Consider the following 23,015-nt stretch of genomic DNA (forward strand, 5'->3'; position numbering starts at 1 on the left):
AAGTATATAATGCTGTATATGTATCAAAACTTGTAGCTAATTGCATTTTCTGGTTCCTGTATCTTTATTATAAATTAATGTTTGATTCTTGTACAATTGTTATTAGTAACAATTCTGTTATTAATGTTAATTGAAATTATTGGTTATATGTTATAAGGTTTGTTCTTTTTCAATATATTTTTATTCCTTAAAAAAGTTATTAAGATGCTTTTCACCAAGTACTATATAATAAAACTAAATAACACAAAATGCATAATAATGCAACATATGTACCTTGAATAATATAAATGACATAATTAATATGATGTGTAAAAGTACTACTAATATAATAATAATAATAATAATAATAATAATAATAATAATAATAATAATATGGGCATACTGGAAGTAGTAAACCTGGACCTTAGTTTTATCATCAATATATTTTCAGTTGTACTCTTTGTTAAATATGCTGATCCATCCACCATAAAAATGTTCCATGATTCTTATTTATCCATAGTGCATATTACTGAAAGTTTGACTGCCTATTTCTAGCAATAATTCAAGATATAAAAATATAAATTAATTCAAGCTATGACAAAAGGCACTGAATGAAATTAAAATCAGTCCCAACATAATTCAGGTATTTTAATTTCAAAAAGTAAGGGCTCCAATCCAATTACTACAGATTTGATTTAATTTATATTTCTCAAATGTCTTCATTCTTGATGAATGGCAGAGATCATGTGTTATCCCAGTATAAAAAGACAGTGATAGTAGCCATCTAAAACTTTATAACCCTGTGTGTTTAATATCTGCTATAGGTAAATGCTTTCAGTGTTATATATGTATGTGTGTATATGTTGGTACAGTGACCCTAGTATCTACTGGAGCACTATTAGCTACTTCCTTCTACCAAACATATAAAAAAAAAACAAATTTCAATGACTGTTGACAACTTTAATATAAAAATATTAACTGTTTTTATATCAGCGGTATACGCAAAGACTTCTGCTAACTATATACTAATGAGTCATGCTAACCCTTCATTGTTACCTCAGCAGCAAGTCATTTCATTGTACGTTGCATACAAGCTATGTGTGGTGGTAACGCACCTAGTTTAATCCCAAGTCATACCCTTGCCTTAGGCTACATCCTACATATCACTCAATGCTACAGTTTTATATAGTTTCAGAAATACAAAAACATTCACACACAAAAATAATGAAAAGAAGCAAATATTCATCTGAGGAAACACTTGCCATCAAGATGGGTATCAATAATAAGGTCTTCTACAACCATATCTGAGAAATGAAATGTGAAATAACAAGAATGCTCTGTGTTTGAGAAAAACGGTATTATCTTAACAAACTCAACAGATGTAGCTAAAACACTAGAATGCAGATTTGGAGCAAATTTCAGGCCACAAAGGGGATCTTCTTCCACTCTTCCTCCCTGCAACATGATCCAGCCTAAGATTATTGTTGCCTCTGTTTTCAGTAAGGTCAGAAACACCATTTCCATGTGACCATATGAGGCACCATTAAGCCTATTCTTTCTGTAATCAAAAATATCTTAGTGTATTCCCTTAAGCACATTCTTAATAGGCCATTAAAACTGGCTATAACCCTTCTATCTGAAGACTGGCTACTGTACTCCCCAGTCACAGAGGCCATCAATAATTACTGAGTGATCAGTCCCACAAGCATATTATACATTATAATAGACAATGAAAAAAATTATTCTACAGCTTCTAATCAGTATGATTTTTCTCAAAGGTTAATCATGAGCATGAAACCTCATACGTATTTTGAGAATATGTCCATTACCAAAGGATGAATTGGATGGTGCAGTGGTGCAGCAGTAGCATTGTTGCCTCCCAGCAAGAGGTTTTCTGGTTTGATTCTCGGCTGGAGTGCCTTCTGTGGGGAGTCTACATGTCCTCCCTGCATTTGTGTGGGTTTTCTGTGGATACTCTAGTTCCTCCCACATTACAAAGATGTGTCTAGAGTGTTTCCACCTGAGCTTCTGCTGAAAATTGGCTTTGTTCCAAGTCAGACATTCCCAGTAAACAAGTGTTAAATAAATTAAACAAAAATGAATATTTATCTGTCCATACAGTCTACCTTGATATGGCTAAACAGGCTGTTATTATACCTCATGCTGCAATTGTGTATAAACTCAGGTACTGAAGATAAATGAAACTGTAGCACATGGGATCCACAACTGGCTACACAGTCATGCACAGCAGGTTATAATTAGAAGAATGATATTCTCAACCATCCCTGTCACCAGATGAGTCTGTCAAGGCTCTCTTCTGGAGCCACTTCTTTTTGATATCTGTTTCTCAGGTATCAAAACTGACTCCAGTGTAATCATCATCATCATCATCATCAACCACTTTTCCCCATCATCTTCATGATGTTATGTAAAAGCCAGGAATCAAGGATAACGAAATAATTCCTCCTGGTTTTAACATTCTAAGGCAGGACCGCCTAAAGCGTAAGGGAGGAGGAGTAGCACTCCTTTACAAAAATGGACTCCAGATCTCCTCTATTAATGACATCCCACCCTTGCAAAATAATGCTGAAATCCTTATCTCTAAACTGCAGATTAACCTTAAAAAATCCATCTATATAATTTGTCTCTATTTACCCCCTGGTAATAACAACATAATTATTGAAGAAATCCTTGGATGGGTGTCTACAAATTACCCACAGGAAACAATAGTACTAGGTGACTTCAATTATGACTGGAAAACCATTAATACCATTAACCCCTCCACACACATTAATCTCCATGGTTTTACTCAAACTATCAACCAAATGACCAGAATTAACAAACCTACTAACAAAGAAAGTACCTTAGACTGGATACTCACAAATAAAGACCCAACTACTTACAAGGTGGGTACCTTACCAGATGATCTTAGTGATCACATGCTAACCTACATAATAAGACAAAAAAATGATATCTTTATCACCCCAACATATAGAACAATTCGGTCTAAGAAACATTTCAACCCCGAACTCTTCCAGAACGAACTTAGAGCTTGTGATTGGAAACCTGTTAAAAACCTTCCACTCAATGAAGCTGTGACATATTTTAACTCACAATTTCTTGCTATCCTAGATAGGCATGCGCCCCAACGATCTATTAGAATGAAATTCAAACCAGCCCCATGGCTAACACTTGAAACTAAGAATAAAATACTACAAAGAAATAAAGCTTGGCAAAATTGGAGAACTAACAGAACCTCCCCTGATAGACAAATCTTTAGACAATTTAGAAATATGACAAAAAGGGCTATACTATCTGACAAAAAGAACTACTATAGCAATCTTCAACAAACTCATCAAAAGCAACCTCAGAAATTCTGGGCAAGCATCAATAGTCTCCTTAAACCTGGTCACTGTAGTACACCATCTCCTCATGATGCTGACCAAAACACCCCACTCCAAACTGCGAATAATTTCAACACCTACTTTACAGAGACCATCCAGTCCTTGGCAAGCCAGCTTTCTTCTGATAATATGAACCAAACTTCCCATAGCTCTATAACCCTACCAACTTTCACATTCCACCCCATCTCTACTAACTCTATCTATAAAATCCTCATAAAGCTTAAACCTTCTTCCCCCTCAGCAGACCAACTACCTGCTGAGTATCTGCAAATAGCAGCAAAATCCATTGCCTTTCCCATAAACATCCTACTAAATAGAACCATTAATGAAGGTATCATCCCTGATATTTGGAAGGTCTCCCATATCATCCCACTTCATAAAGGTGGAAAATCCACTGACTATTCCAACTACAGACCAATAGCTCTTCTTTCACCCTTAGCTAAAGTCATGGAAAAATGTATTCACCATCAGTTACTTAACCACTTAATAAAACACAATATTTTGGCTACTTGCCAACATGGCTTTAGGCCATTTCACAGCACCATCACCACCCTTCTATCCTTCACTGATACCATCAATAAAAACCATAATAACAGCACCCTCTCTTCTGCTCTCTTCATCGACCTGTCAAAGGCTTTTGACATGGTCAACCATCCCCTACTGATAAATACCCTCGAACTTCTGGCTCTCGACCCCCCAGCTATTCAATGGTTCAAATCCTACCTTAACAATAGGCAACAAGCAGTTGTCTGGCAAAATAATCTATCATCCCTTCTACCAGTCTCCATAGGAGTCCCCCAGGGCTCAATTCTAGGACCTTTTCTTTTTTCTCTCTTTATCAACGACCTTCACATTGCAGTCCCTGAGGCCACCTGTATTCAATATGCTGACGATTCCACACTTATATGCTCTGCTAGCTCCACCTCAGACCTCCACTACATAACCCAAAAGGTATTTGACATGGTTGAAGAATGGTTCCTTAAACGTTGCCTTCTTCTCAATGCCAAAAAAACCAAGCTGCTACTATTTCCACCTACCAATAGGTCCACACCTATTGATCTCTCTATTGTATCTAGCAAAGGCACCCTGATAACACCTGAACAATCTACCAAACTGCTAGGATTGACTATCGACAACAACCTCACCTATGATATTCACATTAACAACACCATACAAGCAGTGAACAGAAAAATTGGTTCCTTATACAGAATCAAACCTTTCCTTACTCCTCAAGCCAGAACCACCATTGCCCACTCTCACTTAATCTCTACACTTCTCTATGCTTCATCTATTTATACTAATCTAAAAAGAACTAACCTCCAAAAAATTTCTCATGCCTATAACAATATCACCAGGTTTGCTACCAGCAACCCATACAAGACACACCATTGTCTTAATCTTAAGCAACTCAACTGGCTTGAATTACCTAACTTACTAACATTTTCCCAACTCATCATTGCTCACAAAATCTTGTATCAACCTAAAAATACTCCTATTCTCACTAACCTTATCACCCCATACACAAATCTAACTTCACTTCGTTCCTCTACTAGATTACTTGTCTGTACTACGAAGTCTAATAACTTGTCAGGTGACAGCATTTTCTCAAACACTGTTGGCAAACACTGGAACCTCCTACCAACAGACCTAACTCAAATACCATCCCTTTCTCTCTTTAAACTAAGACTCAATCTTCACCTAAAATCTCACTGGATGTGCCCCTGCACAAACCCTGACTAACTACTTCCTCTTTCACTTCTATCTTCCTACTCCCTAGGGTCCACTTTCACCCTTTACCCCACTAATGTAGATTACTGATCTCCTTTCTTATTGCTCTCTGACTTTTCCTCTCTTCTACCTACTTCCTCTTCAACCTTCCTATTTCTCTCCTGTTTACAAAGGTTTGCATATAATTTTAATATTTACAAGTATATTATACCTTTTTTAACTAACTACCCTTAATCTTACTAATGAGTAGTTTCACCCTCAAAAAAAAAAAAAAAAAAACATTATTATTATTCTTTTTCTTTTGTTTGATCAATTTATTTTTTTTCCCTCCATACTCTGATTGCTTTCAATGTTTACAATTGCTAATGTAATTCCAATATTAATCTTTATTGTGTATAATGTTTTGTCTGGAGCTTTTCTCCCCGGGCCTCTACTGAAAATGGACATGTATCCAGTTAGACTAGCCCGGTCAACAAATGTAAAATAAAATAAATAAATAAATAAATGTAATCTGTGGCCATCTCTCTCAATTCAGTTTCAAATTCCTGCATTCTTCGGTGGACATGCCTGGCAGTCCTCTTCAGTGCAATCTATCAATTTCTTTGCTTGATTGTCTCCCAAACCTTTGCCAGATAGTCTTCTGTTTTCCTTCATGTATCTGAGCCACCAGAATCTGTTTTGTTCGGCTTTCTCTGCAGTTGGAGCTACTTTGGCTTCTGCTCTGTTATGGTAATTTATTCATCTGTCCCACAGTCTGCATCATTCCACCCATCTCAGGCACTTCATCTCCATCACCTCCACCTTCCCAACTGCTCAGTTTTTTGTAGAACGCATTAGTACTGCTCACACCACTGCTTTGTGCACCGTACTTTTCATCTTCTTTGGCATTCTTCTGTCACACACTACCTCTCACATGCTGTGCCAATTGACTGTAGACCCTCTGATTCTAGCTTTGCCTACCTCATTCAGATTTTCCTTCTCCTCAGCCATTTTCCCAGATACTTCAAGCTGTTATTCTTTTCCACTATTTTCCTTTCTATCTCAATCTTTTCGTTTCTTCTGATTTCCATATTTGCTGCCATCACAACTGTCTCCCATGTATCCCATGCACCTTCAGTTTTGCATTCCATTCCCCTATCCTTTAGTAAAGTTTTTGTTTAGAGTCTCTTTGTAAATCTGCTGCATTCAGTAGCTTTGTTGATCTGTCTCATCTGATCTGCTTGTAATGCAGTCCATCACAAGTATGAACATCAATAGATTTCTGATTTGTAATGCACACCGTTTCTTACTGGGATCCCCTTTGTGAGCCCAAACACTGTTTGTACTTTTGAAAATGAGTCCTTATACATAGCCTGCACTTCCCAAATCAGCTTTCTTGGGATCTTGTCATATGCTTTTTCTAAGTCTGTGAATGCTCAAGTAGATGTTTTCCACATCTCTAGCTTCATCTGAGATATCTGTTTCACTGCAAGTATTGGATCAGTTTGCTCTGATGTGTGATCTAAATCCAAACTGCTCATGTCCCATCTTACTCTGCATTACTGTGTACTTGTTTTTCTGTCTCCCTCTCCAGCACTGTCATGCATTGTGATAAGAGTCTGATACCTCTATACTGCCCACAATTGTGAATGTCCCCATTGTTCTTGTACACAGCCTTATTCTCCAGTCATCTCCGATATGCCTTTCATTCCATACTGCTGTGAATAACTTCTGGAGCCATTTCTTCCCTAAGTCACCCAACATCTTGATGATATCTGCTGTGACCACCTTTGAGCCTGCTGCTTTCCCTGCCTTCATTTTCCTTAATTATTCTTACTTCTTCTAAGGGAAGCTCTTACTTCTCTTTCATCATAGGCTCTGTCTGCAGCACTACAATGTTTGTTGCATTTTCTTAATATCGAAGCTGCTGGAAGTACTCTTTCCAACTGCCTTTGATGAGATGTGGACTGATGAGCAGGCTCTTACTGGCACCAATTAAGAAACGTGTCTGATCACTCTGTATCTTTCTATCCCTGACTTGCAATCAAATAATGTTTCTTTGAGTCATCTGCTGAATCACTTGCTAGAAACTGGTAGAATGTCTCTGATGTCTTGTTCATTGCCATAGCTACTACTCTCTCAGTCTCTTTGTAAGACAACCAGTATTCCTCCTAAACCTGATCCATGTTTTCTATCTCCCACTTTTTTTTTTGCACTCCGACTTATTTTTGGTAACTTCCTGGACTTCTACATTCCATCACCAGCTTTCCTTATGTACCTTATTTCCATACCTGACTCAGTTGCATATATGTTCTATAGTCCACATACATGCTGTTATGAACCACTGCCATTCTTCTTCTTCAACTCTCTCTATTTCTTCTTCCTCCTGAGGTGTACAGACCTTTGTATGTCCTTGAACTCATATTCTTTTGTCACCGTCAACTTCCAGGTCTTTAGCCTAGTCTTTTTTACCTTATAACCTTCTCTGACAACTGACTCCAGTGTCTTGCTCACTAAATATGCTTATGACTACAATTATGGAAGCATTTGATTTAACCCTGCTGACATCACCTCACTTCAAATGGCACTTAACATTACGCACAAATCCTGTAGTAGAAATGGCCTTGTCTTTAATGTCAAAGAAATGCAGTATTGTTATATTTGGTAAAAAAATGTATACACGCTAATGATAAGTAATTCCTAAAACTTGACAAAACACTTGAATATCTTGGAGTCCTTGTAGATTATTACTTTTCATTTTATACCTCCTCAGACCAAAGCTCTGGAGCTTATTATCAGCTAACATTCATAGTAATACTTCTTCTAACACATTTAGAGATCATCTGATTTCCTCCTCTAGGACTTCTTTACAAAATACTATTCAGATTGCTCTGCTGATTAACTTCCATATGAATTCAGCTCAATTACTTTTATATTCCTTCTTTTCATGCCACTCTCATCATAAATGAAAGAATTGGCTTAGGCAATTATCAGCTTTCACCTGTTACCTACCCTTTTCTATCTGAATCCCTTTACTTAGAATTCTCCCTTGTGAAGGAAATCCAAAAGGTGATCAGACTCAGTAAAAGATACTGTCCACCACACTATGAAATGTGATAGTGTCATATCTCTGACTTACATGCCTATAGAATAAAGTCACCCTCTCAATTAAGCTCAGCTTACATGAGCACCTCCAAGTTCCAACATAGAATCCAGACAATTGAGCAGGTCAGTGACCGATAGGCCTTGAGTTTGCTCACTAAATCAATGAAACTATGAAAGTAAAAAATGAGATCCCACTTGTTAGGCACTGATACCTACTTCACCTCTTGTTTAACCTTGCTCGTACAGCATGAAATTTCTTGCACTACAAAAGGTAAACAGATGCTTGCAGTAAATTGCTGAAAGGAGAGAACTGTCCAGATACACAAATAATAACAAGCAAAAATTAAGAGTGAGAAAAATGGTCAACAGTGACACTGCAAAAATAATTAAAAATCAACTAAGAATGAGTATACAGTTATGTCAGATGTTCAGGCAGTAAAATGTGTCATGTCCAAGTGCTTTTGAAAAATCCTTGCATAATAAACCTACCAAAGGAATTTGGACCACAAAGTAAAATAGTAGGTCTTTCTGGTCAATGTACAGGGATGTCAATGGTTGATAGCCAGGAGACTTAATACATTATCCGGGGTAGGCATGCCTGAGGAAGGTAATAGATGAAGTGCCATTTGGTTGTGCCAAATGGATAGCCTTATTCTGAGAAATGAAATATAATAGCCATAAGTGTGCAATAAAAGCATATCAGATGCACTTAAGAGGAACAGACCATTCACAAAAGCATATCAGATGCACTTAAGAGGAACAGACCATTTTCTCTGTGATGTTAAAATATATTTTTTTATGTGAGCCATACCATGTTGCAGCCCTTTTAAGATTATATATGTAGCTTGTCATTACTATGCGTAATTCCATTCTCACTGCATTTTAGAACAGTATCGTAGAATAACAACAGTTCTCTCTTCCATTAATGCAGTCATTAATATGCCTTTTTCTGTTTTCCTTTTTATTCCTATGTAATGTGTTCACTAAGATGGTAGGTTACAAAAGCAAGCACTAAAGTGAGAAATATGGTAAAGACTTAACTGAAAAAATGACCTTCAGATTTATAAATCAAAAGCAAAAATAAGACAGGAAAGTATAAAAGGAATTGGCCTTGCTCACGAAGCAAAGTAAGACTAATTTTCTTAAATACTGCTTCTCTCCCGTCTTCATTACTTAGGCATTAGAACATTGAATGGCACTCATAATAACATAGTTGAATGAAAGCTTCCCACACAAGACATCTGTACTGCTATAAGGAAAGGATTCAGAGCACTATAAGACATTTTCAAACCTTGTGTCATGAACAAGCATTACCTAACTACCAAAAGGAAACAAATATTCAGGAAATTGATTTGAATAAATAGCCAGAACAGCACTGTCTGCACTGAAGATATGCTTTAATATTTATAGCAAGATAAAGCATTTCTGAACATTCTTGCAAGAACTAACAAGAACTAATTAAGACAGTTTACTTCATTAATTAGAATGCAATTGTTGACATAAAACAGAGATAAAACATACAATAAACCTAACAGTTCACTTTAATATTTCATCAAAAAGTTATTGTCACAATAAATACAGGCAGAAAGCCATACCATAAAATAAGACACAAAAATAAACAAGCACATGTCACTGTCACATTTGACTTACACCACAAGTGAACTTCAGATGTAATAATTACAAGACAGAATGCCAACAAAATGTAGTAATATAATTTTACCAAGAAGTAGAAACAAAACTGGATTTAAACAGAAAATAAAACAAAATGAAAAATCAGAAATGTTTTGTTAAATCGTTTGGATTTTGGCAGGAACAATAACATTACTGTCAGCAAATAAGAAAGTACATAATTTGTTAGCATTCCTAAAAAGGGTATTGTATATGCATGTGGTACTGTGAAGGTGGGCTTAGCATAATGATTAAGGTCTTCACCCGATAGACATAAGATACAGGGTCTGCTTCTCATGTCAAGTTGTTGGCTAGGTTTAAAATGGCCCATCAAGGCAATGATCCTATTATTCATGTATGAATACGAGATTTAAATATAGCAAGCTAGCAATGGACACTATAATGTGCATTCACTTGTTTGTAATTGTTTTAGCCCAACAATTTCTCCTTTCTCTAAATGAGAGAAAGTGATCTTGAAGTTACTGCATATAAGGAAAAGAGATATGGGGAGTGCAGACCCCCCCCCCCAAGTCAAGAAGTGCAGGGAAAATTTCTTCAGTGTTTTTGATTGGGTGAAGATGCTGTCATTTTGATCATTGTGTTTTTCTTTGATCACAGCACTTATCAGTGTGGCTCACCAAAGAGGCAAAAACAAGTTATGGAGTCAACAATTATACTAGTGACTTGGATTCAATAAACAAGATTTTATTATCAAACATAAATGCATGCTTATAACTGTGGTGGCTTTAATAGCTACAATATTCAGTAGATACTGGTTCTGCACTGTGAAAGCATCATGATCTGGAGCATCATATCAGCTGAGCCTGAGTAAATCATCTGAAATACACATACCTTTACATTACATACTTAACCCTGAAGTCCCAACATTTTGAAGAAGATTGCAAACCTGAAAGGGGGGAAGTGGGGGTCATACTGGTGTTGGACTGCTTTAGAAACAGATCAGATGGGACACATCAACAAAACTACTGCATGTGGTAGATTTACAGAGACCTGAAGGGGACCAATGAACTAATTTTGACAAAATGGGTACTGTGATCTTTAATGGTCATTATTTTCCTTACTGCAACAAAAGGCTGTCCAGATTTTGAAATGTATGGAGAACATATGAAAACAGCCATAAATTCAATGCTTACAACTTTATTAGTATGCAATAATTCTGAATAAGGAAATCATCACAGTTATTTTTGTTGACACACATCACCTATACTGGTGCCAAATATATTGGCATAGTAGTCAGAAAAAACAGTTTCTTCATAAGTTGTTAATATTTTAAAATGTTTTTATGCAGGATATAAAAGATGACTTTATCGATATATCAGTAGAAGCAACGTTCTACTTTATGGTGAGAAAAAAATGCTATACTTTTAATGAAAACATGAAAAGTAACTAAGAGAACTTAAAGGACAACGCTTCTCATCAAATGCAAGTACACATTTTCTATGGGTTCTCTGTTTGACTGCAAATACTCAAAATTGTATTTTAAGATACAGAACACAGGATGCAGAAATATGCATGTATTACATGAAATGTGATGGCCAGAGCAAGAAAAAAATACTTTTATATAAAGATTGCATTTGGTTTCGCTCTGAAAAAAATACCAGTCACATTCATAATTGAAATCTCTATATTGCATGGATTAGAATATGTTGTGAACTACTAGATACAAGGCAGATTTTGATAAATTAAAAAGTACAGTACCTTAACTCTTGTACTTCTCGTACATTTTATGATAGCCACTGAATACAGGCAGCAAACATCTTCAAAAGTGATGCAGAAAGTAATGTACAAATGGAAACTAACATGTCTTGTTTGTGAGAATAAGAAATGGACACTAGGGCCGGGATTCACTAATCCTCCGTGTAAGACTTACTAAGTCTTACTCGGAAATGGCAGTCTAAGAGTATGATGTCAGTGCATTATGCATATTCATGAGGGCATGCTGACTCAACTCTAAGGCTACCATGGAGCGTGCACGACTGCAGAGGGCGTGTCAGACTGGCGAGCAGTCCAAATATCCACGCCCCTGCAAGTGCCTAAACTGCAAATGTCAAGAGAAATGAGGGAATCCGCTCAAATGTCTACATACCCAACACTACACTCCCCCACATTCTAAATCCCTGTACAAGTTTAACATGTAAAGCTTTCCATTTTATTTATTTTTTATTCCCAATATAGCTGCCCGTATTTGCGCATGTATGCGCGGGTTTGCCCATTGCTTAGCTACAATTAGCAGTGAAGACATCAAAGAGGATAATAAACTACTTATATGCAAATTAAGCCAAATAGCAATAGCATAGTGGTAGAGCCTTCGCACAAAGAGGAGGCATTCCCGGTTTGAGTCCCACCACTCCCCTTCCCATTTTCCGTAGGAAATCTGTTCATAAAAATAACTCCTGGCATTTACCTTTTAAATGTTAGTAAAGTGCATTGAAATGGCCTATGTAGTAGTGAACGATATTTTATATATATATAAGAAGGTGGAATGGTCATGCATACTGATAAATGCATAAGTAACGTATCTTGAGTAATGTGAAGCACTGCTAAGCAAAGTTTACTAGTATTAAGCACAGTTAAGTATAATTGCTCATAGCTTAGCAGTGCTTTAACTAGTGCAATGGCTTTGCGCGGAGCTGCGCATCGTGCCAACTAGCGCAAACAAAATATGTTTGCGGTGAGCTGCGCACTGCGCTAACTAGCGCAACATTGGACAACGTCGGGTAGCGTCGGGCAACGTAGAGCAATGTAGAGCAACATCGATAATGTTGGGCAAAGTTGAGCAAAGTCGGCTAAACACAGCCACACCTCCTAGCTGGTCTGGCCAGTGGTAAAATAAAAAGCAATGACAGGCCTCGAACCCAGGATACTATGCACCATAATCACAGTACTAAACCACTAAGCCATGACAGCATTATATATGGCTGCATTACCAACACACTCATATATATCAGTGGAAGGTTACCCATTGCTAAGCAGGTTTTCTTTTAGCTGAGAAATTTCATAACCGGCCAATCACAAATAAGTGTGGGAAATGAGGCATATTTATGCTCCATAGGTGGGAATAATTGCCATAACTGGTTGTAGCTCCCATCTGCAGACAGTATGGCTGGTGTCGGAGAGGGCTCTCATTTTCGAGCACAATGGTGGAGCATTGAGGAGTCAAAAGTAATGGTTTTGCTCCTCGTCCATCATCATGATGCAAGACTCCTGCAGGGCTAGTTTCAGGGCACTGAGTACAAAGCGGAAGCCTGGAACCATCTAGCACATGATCTCACCAGTGCCACAGGCGTCCCTCAGACTGGTGAGCGGGTCAGACACCACTACTCAGACCTGAAGAGACGCAAGAAGGACCAACTGAACCAGTGGATACAGGAGGCCCGTGAAATGGAAAATGCCCAACTACTGAGTATGTAGCCATGGAATGAAGTATGTAAGAATTGCTATTGTAGTCTATTTTATGGATAGGTATGTCTCAATATCCCTTCATTTACTTCACAGCTGCAGGTGTCTGTGCTGCGAATCAGCAAGCCTATGCAGATAGGCTGCTAAGGCTGCGCCACCAGGCAGGTTAGTAATTATTCTGCATGTCTTGTCATATAAAAGAAGTGAGAGAGCCTGAAAAAGAGTGTTGTAACCCATTAATAAAGGTATAATAAGTGTTGAATAACTTCTCTGCATGTACTGTTATATAAAATAAGTGAGACAGCGTGAAAAGGTGGTGTAACCCATTAATAAAGGTATAATATGTCTTGAATAAAAGACCTCTGCATGCACTGATATATCAAATAAATGAGAGAGCCACTAGAAAAGTGTGTAATGTAATTAATAAATGTATAATTCCTGGAGTGTGTCCGTGTCACTTTCTTCGATATGTTGTTGTACCCTTGCATTATAGAAATAGTACTGTTGTATTAAGCGCAGTCAACCCACACATGGGTAGGCCCATATAAAGTGGATGAAGGGAGTGCCAGTAGCTGTTAAGCATATATACAGTCCTTAACTCTCGGTTCATGCCCGGCATGTACAGGTTAATCTGGCACATGAGTAGCTTATTATTGTGTTCCCCAGAAATGTCAGTATGCTGCTAGAAATGTAGGGGGCTGTCAACATATACTTGATAATGTCACCTGAACACATCCAGATATGTAGATATACAAAATATAAATGAAATATATAAATATGTAGCAGTAACATCTGCATCCAGGACAGTTTGTATGTCAGATACAGGTCAGGTATATCAAGAACTAGCAAACCCATTTCACAATTTAACGGACATTGCCTAGTGTAATAATACATGCAGGGGATATATAACTGCAGTCATTAGGAATGTAGTGTAAACTTATAAGTATATATAAGTTGTTAATGGAGGTATCTTTTTACACCCTACTGTATGTGCATAAACAATGCAATTCCACTCCTCAATGGGTATGTCTATCTCATAACTTTTGTTGGGACACATGTCCTATTGGTTCATAAATATCTGTATTTACTATGATGCATGTGCCCTGTTCACATACCACAATCTTGGTGGCCTGCTGCCACCAATCAATCCTGCATGCTGTTGGAATGTCCACTGTTGTTCTATATATGCATGTGTTATGCTTGCTGTTCAACTGTTGGAACTCTGGTGTGTTGGGTTAATGGGAATACTACTGTATGCTGTTACAACTAAATTGGAATGCTGTTGGTTATTACTAACCCATATTGTCATTAAATCCTCCTAAACATAGAACGTATGGGAAGGCCGGTCCAAGCAGACCCACCTGTCCCACCTCAGCTGGCGATGGCACCTGGCACCAGCAGGTCCGGTGCCCAGCCCGAGACCTCCTCCTCCTCCATTGGTCCTGTGCCACCTTCGGGTGGAAGCGCTGCAAGGGATGGGGCTCATCCCTCCGTGCAAGCGTGGCTGGAGGAGGGCCACCTATCACCCTCTGAATGGTCCGGGCTGTGGTGCGTAGGGAGATTGAGCGTTCAGTCACTGATCCTCTAAGCCAGCTTGAGGCAAGAGTGGTGCAAATCACGGGTGAGCCTGCCCCTCCTACGCAGCCCCCAGCACAGCCACCCTCCAGGCTGTGAAGGTGCAATGGTGACTGCCCATGGGTGGCGATCTCAGTTCCACTGTTGCCATCTGTGGGCTCATGGGCTTGTGATTTCCAAACATCCTTCCCCATCAATGGTGTTCATCCACCCCATGTGTCATATTCTGCCCCTGTATGCATCTTGTTCATCTTGTCTGTTTACCTCCCCAACCTACCTCCCAAAATATGCCTACTTCCCCTACCTCACATTCCACTCTCACCTGAAAAAAAAAAATAAAAATGGGCAATCTGCTCCCACAAAAAAATTATGCCCCATACATAGCTGCCCATTTTGCACAAGTGTCTGCTGGACACATAAACTGAAATTCAATTGGCAGTACAACATACATCGTTGTCCTCACCCCTCTCTCAGGGGTGGAAGGTTTCAAATTTCCCTCCAAATTACTAGTATATGCACAGCTGTTGCTGTTAAAGAAATGGGCAGCCATGGACCTTCCCTACACCCATCCTGCATATCCCAAGCTATTTTCCTTACTGTCTTTCCCTCTTTGTGCCCCCTTTTCACCACTTTCCTATCTCCCCATTTTCTTTTCTTTCAAAGAAATGAGCACGGGGGTTAGTGGGAGTAAGCACTTTTAGGCAGTAGTTAGCAGGTTTGCGCTAGTGTGCGCTTGTGTGCGCTTAGCTAAGTATTGCTAAGCGTCATGCAAACCGACGCAAACCCGCTTACAACTGCTTAAAAGTGCCTTAGTCACCCTGCATATGAGAAGGCCTTGTTCTGCTCAGCAGCAAAATAAAACACCACTGTCAGTCTCGAACTCCGGACCCTGGACACACTAGACTGCATGAAGTACCACTAAGCCACAGTTGATATACAGCAAGTATATATATATATATATATATATATATATATATATATATATATATATATATATATATATATATATATATATATATATATATATATGAATCCCATAACACAAAACCTGTTCTGTGGAACTTTACCAGCAGTTGTTGTGGAATTGCATTACATGACTGTGATAACAGAACCAGACATTCTAGCAGTAAATAATGTTACAGCAGCACTTTACAACCCCCACACAGTATTAGAGCAGGACAATCCCTACCCAAATGTACAAAATACCTGTGTGTTCAAGGTACAGCAAGGATGAAGGCAGGCATACTCAGTACTGGAATTGCCCAGTTTTCATGAGCATCTTGTGATAATGTCAACAAAAGAAAAAGCACAAACTGTGCAGAAGTGAGTACATTAATATCCACAGTACAGCAGTTCCCAAACAGTTCATGTGCCAAATGAAAACATCTCAATAACTACGTACGTATGGCAGCTAATTGTGTAAGTAGAAAAGAAACTACATACTCCCATGTATCTTGTGTTAGCATTTGTAGGGGTGAGTACAATTCTACACTGTCAAGTGTGTACTGGAAGTGGCAACATTCAGGTCTGAGTACAACATTCAAATCACTGGCTACACCCCTAGCATCAGTTATGAGAAGTATACCAACCTTCTGACTTACACAACGGTGTCCACAGCAAACAAGCATGGTCCCCACTTTGGAAAGCTGAAAGGGCTATGCCTACCTGACTTAGCAATTTATAGCATTGGGTTGCTATGACAGTGAGTACTGCAAGTACCACACAGCAGGCTGCATGTAATTGCCAAATGGTGGCCACCAATTGGAGCAGAGGCCATCACATGCACATGTTCAGATACCTATAAAAGCAGGCTGTACTTGCTGTCCACACATGCAATTACTTCATTGCAAGTACGGAGGGAGAGAGAGAAAGAGAGAGAGCGTGAGAGAAAGAGAGACACGGACAGATGTAGACAACAGCAGCAGGAAAAAAGAAAAAAGATCAACAAAAAATATATTGAAAGAAAAAGTAATATATTGAAAAAAAAGAAAAACTAAAAGAATATATTGAAAAAAAATATATTGAAAAAAAATATATTGAAAAGAAAAATATATTGAAAAAAATCATAAGCTATAAAAATAAAAGCTATTACAAAACAAACGAAACCGACAAATATGAACACATACAAAGGAAAGGTATGTAACAGCTATGTATTTACAAGCATGTAGTAGATGTTTATGAAGAGTACTCTACATAGTTTGAATCATCTATATGTGGCAGCAGTTTGTATCTATGCACAGATGCCCTGCATAACTACTGGCATGGAGAAATCAGTGTGTAGCTGTGTGCAGTGGGATATGACTGTGACGTATGTAGTTCAGCATTAAATGTCAAACATCTGATCCATGTTATCTGTGTTCTGTACAGTAGTGTGTACAATGTCTGTTTGTGGGAGTAGCGCATACGGTTATATAAACATGGATGTGACAGAGTAACAAATGCATGATAGTCATATTAATGTGTAGCTTAACTTTGGCAACAGCTGTACCAGGCTAGTATGCTAATCTAGCATTTGCAGTTATATATACACCCTCTAATATTACTGTGTGCTCACATGTGACACCTGTTCATGTTGCAGCAAGGCCCAACAGGTCAGCCATGAGGTACACAAACTTACAACAGTGTGGACCTTGTGTGTGTATGGCACACACATACGGAGAGATCTGTCTGTGTCAGATATATTAGCATCTGTACATGTGCATAGAGCAAGGGGCATACTGCAACTGTTTGTGAAGGGTGGACATATATATGTTGTTGAAGGTTGTTATGTGCATATTTATATGTAGGTTGTAGTGTGTGGCAAACAAGACAGCATACAGTACTGGTATATGACATGTGGTGGTTAAACGCTGTGGGTATGATTCATCAGGTTTGCAGTGTTGCAGCCAGTGAGGCCTGCTAAAGCTACATGGGCTGAGAACACCTTTAATGCATTCCGCACAACACTGTGCAATATTATGACATAACTGTATACCTCACAACCTTTGCATAATTGATATCCCCACCAAGAAAGATGGACTGTATATGTGCCTATATGTATATCTACATGTACACCAATGGATGTTTATGTGTGTGTGTGTGTGTGTGTGTGTGTGTGTGTGTGTGTGTGTGTGTGTGTGTGTGTGTGTGTGTGTTTATATATATATATATATATATATATATATATATATATAAAGACCTCTCAAGAACAGGATTTATGAGCACTTGTATGCTGTTGATAAAAAGAATTTGAACAATGCACTTGCAAGGCGTATTAATTTGTGTCCCAAACATGAATTCAAGTTCTTAGTTATTGAAAAAAATCCGGATAATTTTAGGGGTGGACCATTGGATTTGAAATTAGAGGAGAAGGAACTGATTTGGCGGTTGAAATTAAATGCCCTAGTTCCACCAGGTTTAAATGGCTTTTTTCTATTAAGAGCATCTTGAAACTAAAAGAGTTAATTAGATAGATTTATGTTTATACATTTTCATCACTTTTTATTGTACATTTATTAAATTATATAAATGTATTTTTCCTTGGAATTCTTGGAAGTATTTGTAAGGATTTTTATTATTCATTTGTTGTTTGATATATAGTTCGTTTTTTTAGAGTTTGGCACTTTAAAATGAGGCTGTGTTTTTCCAAAGGAAATTATGTTTTTCTAAAGGAAATGATGTTTTTCCAAAGGAAATGATGCTTTTCTAAAGGAAATGATGTTTTTCTAAAGGAAATGATGTCATGATACATATTGTATTTAAGTGTACTTGTGTGTCTCAAAATTGTCTGAAGAAGTTTGCTCATTTTAGTAAACGAAAGCGCTAATTGGAACTGTTTTGAGTATCCGGTGTGGTCCTTTTTCCTCCTTCATTTTGTTGCAGTTTGTTCATTTTTCTGAGTTTAAAAGAATATATTGAAAAAAAAATATATTGAAAAAAAATATATTGAAAAGAAAAATATATTGAAAAATAAATAATATATTGAAAAGAAAAAAATAATTATATTGAAAAAAAATATATAGCTTGAAAAAAATCATAAGCTATAAAAATAAAAGCTATTACAAAACACACGAAACCGACAAATACAAACACATACAAATGAAAGGTATGTAACAGCTATGTATTTACTGGCATGTAGTAGATGTTTATGAAGAGTACTCTACATAGTTTGAATCATCCATATGTGGCAGCAGTACATATCTATGCACAGATGCCCTGCATAACTACTGGCATGGAGAAATCAGTGTGTAGCTGTATGCAGTGGGATATGACTGTGACATATGTAGTTCAGCATTAAATGTCAAACATCTGATCCGTGTTATCTGTGTTCTGTACAGTAGTGTGCACAATGTCTGTTTGTGGGAGTAGATCATACGGTTATATAAACATGGATGTGACAGAGTAACAAATGCATGATAGTCATATTAATGTGTAGCTTAGCATTGGCAACAGCTGTACCAGGCTAGTATGCTAATCTAGCATTTGCAGTTGTATATACACCCTCTAATATTACTGTGTGCTCACATGTGACACCTGTTCATGTTGCAGCAAGGCCCAACAGGTCAGCCGTGAGGTACACGAACTTACAACAGTGTGGACCTTGTGTGTGTATGGCACACACATACGGAGAGATCTGTCTGTGTCAGATATATTAGCCTCTGTACATGTGCATAGAGCAAGGGACATACTGCAATTGTTTGTGAAGGGTGGACATATATATGTTGTTGAAAGTAGTTATGTGCATATTTCTATGTAGGTTGTAGTGTGTGGCAAACAAGACAGCATACAGTGCTGTTATATGACATGTGGTGGTTAAACGCTGTGGGTATGATTCATCAGATTTGCAATGTTGCAGCCAGTGAGGCCTGCTAAAGCTACATGGGCTGAGAACACCTTCAATGCATTCCGCACAACACTGTGCAATATTATAACATAACTGTATACCTCACAACCTTTACATAATTGATATCCCCACCAAGAAAGGTGGACTGTATATCTGCCTATATGTATATCTACATGTACACCAATGTGTGTGTGTGTGTGTGTGTGTGTGTGTGTGTGTGTGTGTGTGTGTGTGTGTGTGTGTGTGTAAATATATATATATATATATATATATATATATAGAGAGAGAGAGAGAGAGAGATCTGTATATATATTTAGAGAGAGAGAGACAGGGTCATATTTACTGCAACAGATGCCTGGTGACAAAGCCATGGACTCAAGCTTAATAATCTTGACACTGCATTGGCATACATTCTTGCAAAAACTCTGTACCCATGAACTACCACATAGGTGGTAGTCTACTTAACACCGAAGGTGTAATAAGAGACCATGGGACACAGGTGGACAGTAGTCACCCCTTTGATAATCACAGTGCCACACTAGTCATGTCATCTGTCTACATGGCACATGTCATCACAAAAGGTGTGTCATCCAGGGAAATATAGGTCAGTGTTCCCCTCTACTCATCACACATAAAGCCCATTATAGAGTAAAATGTCCCATGCGGTATGTACCTCACAAGACATCTACAGCAACAGGAAATGACACAGACATACCTCACAAAGAGTAGTACCGGCCTCAAACAGGTGCCCTATGCAGACCATCTCACAAACCCATTGCTAGACTGTGTCACATACCGCCTACACAGAGGTGACCTCTGCCTAACATACTAAGTTATGTCAAGCCCAGAGCTGTTGGGCATGCTCCACATAGACAGATCACAAGCCCTACGAGCTACATGCTCTAGGGACCTAAACCTTGTGATCTCAATAAACGGCACATGCTGAAGGAATAGTTTCCTATTTCAGAGACATCCCATACTCTGGAACAAACCACCTATAAATAGCAAACAAAGCTCCTAATTAGCAGTCATCATAAATAATCCTGACGATTGTATGGGAGATAGGAAATATACCCCGGGAATCACCTCTGTGGCTCTGCTTGACAGGGCCATGTGAAACGTACTTACCTGTGTGTCAATGGCCAGGGTAGCGTATGGCTAGACTTCTATAGGCCCTAGGGCCAATAGCCTATTACCTACCTATGAAGCGATACACACCCACATGTACTTGTTGCAATAATTGCTATGTGAGGTTGACTGAGTGTGATGGTGAATGTGTTTCTGAATGTGTCAGAGTTCTGTATATGTGTGATAGCTTAGTGGGAGACTGTTTCTGTCATGGTATTATGTGTCCTAGCTGTGATCCCAGCAAAAGATGTGTATGCAATTGCTAGGCAGAAAAAGCAGTATGCCATACAGTCTGACGTAGTCCCTTGGGTTCAACTGGGGTGTCCCATTGTAGGCTAAAGCAGTACATGTATGCTTATTGAGTGTTACTGCTGGTGAATCCAACTCATGTATGAACTGTAGTACTACCTGAAGCTGTATGCCTACACAGCACAGTATGGTGTATGTCCACATTTCTTGGAACCACTGTTTTGTGTGTTCCCTGTAGTCCTCACAGATTACATACCTCAGGCATAAGGCTTTGTAACTACTGACACACAGTACTGTATGGTACACAGGTAAAGGTCATCTGGGTTGCCATACCTTTGTGTCTGGTATGTATGTCTGATGTGTGTGTGGGTATGCCTGTACCATGGCCTTGGTCATATGTGTGTTACAGGATATAAGTGCGTATCTAGCAATATGTATAGTCTAGTACAGCAGTATGCCAACTATATTAACGAATGTGCACATATGTTAGGCAGGGGTTTGCCATCAACGACTAGTGTGGTATACTGGTAATACTGTAACTGGACTTTACAATCATTGCAATGGAATACATATTTCCTGATGCATTAGCTTGATATATACCTCCTGTGGCTAGGTGGTGCATTGTGTCGCATACAGTGTGCCATGTACTGTTGTATGGTCTTACATACTGGTTTATCTTTGTTGCTGTGCAAAACATGGTTTGATATATAGAGTGTGCCAGGCACTGTCAGGCAGTTGTGGGCTGAGCACTGATATGTGGCATTGAAAATGTGTATCCTCTGACAGCCAATAGGTTGCTATATATGGCAGTTAATTGATATCTGTACTTTAGAATGTTAAGTGTGCCACATGACTTCCTCACACATATTGTTTCATTGTCTTCCAGGGTAATGGCCCACTATCGTAACCCCGCCTACAGCACGGCAGAGGAGGAACAGATAACAACAAGCCTGGTGCAGCACTATGCCTTGCTGTTCTCCAGAACCAGCCAGGTCCAGCATGAGCGGACTGCACTGTGGCAAGATCTTGTCCATAGGGTAAATGACATAGGCATGCATAACCAGACATATGAGCAGCTACGCCATCACCGCAGTGATTTAATTAGACATGTCCGGCAACGTGCATCAGATATCCGTAGACAACAGCTTGCCACAGGTGGTGGGGTAGCCATCCACCCCCCTCACCAGAGTGGAGGAGCTGCTCCTGAGCCAGGTGGCTCCTGGCCAACAACAACAACAAGCAACATGTATCATCATGGAGGCCGGAGCCACCCAGCAAGTTGACACTGAGCGTGCAGGTGACATGACATAGCTGTAGACTACTGTTACCTCTATTGGTAGAGCATACTCATGTGAGATGTGTACTGTGTAGTTAGTGGATGTGGTGCCTAGTGTTGTGCAATACTAATAATTAGGAATGTAATCTGTAGGCCTGTGACTGTCAACCGTTGTACTACTGTAAGATTGCAGACACACAGTAGCAATGCCACAGTTGTTGCCACTGACAAACTGTCTCATATCCTTGTAGGTCCCTCTGGTGTGACAACAAGGCAGCAGACCCATGCTGGCAAGTGTGTTCTACATTTAATATTGCTAATTAAATGTTCATGTCATAGGTGTGCTGTAGGCCATGTACACATAACACACCTACGCATAATGCATGCTGTGCATGTTTACTGTGAGACTATGCACATCCCAGTAATGTGGGTAGCTGCCTAAAACACATACAATACACAGAGGATCCCACACAATTGTGGCAACACTGTAGTGGACATTGGATAGGCAGAGGCAATACACATGCACACAACATACACAACTTTGTCATACGCAGTACACTTTCACATGCTACACATGGCGTATTCAGACACCTGCTGTAAGGTCACACTCCAGTATCCCAAATGTCATCCACACAGCACACATAATATACCTGAGGGGCAGATGCTTCTCATGTGGCTGTGC

The sequence above is a fragment of the Protopterus annectens genome, chromosome 12.part0 (genome assembly GCF_019279795.1).
Source record: "Protopterus annectens isolate FY-2018-M chromosome 12.part0, PAN1.0, whole genome shotgun sequence".
NCBI classification, from domain to species: Eukaryota; Metazoa; Chordata; order Ceratodontiformes; family Protopteridae; genus Protopterus; species Protopterus annectens.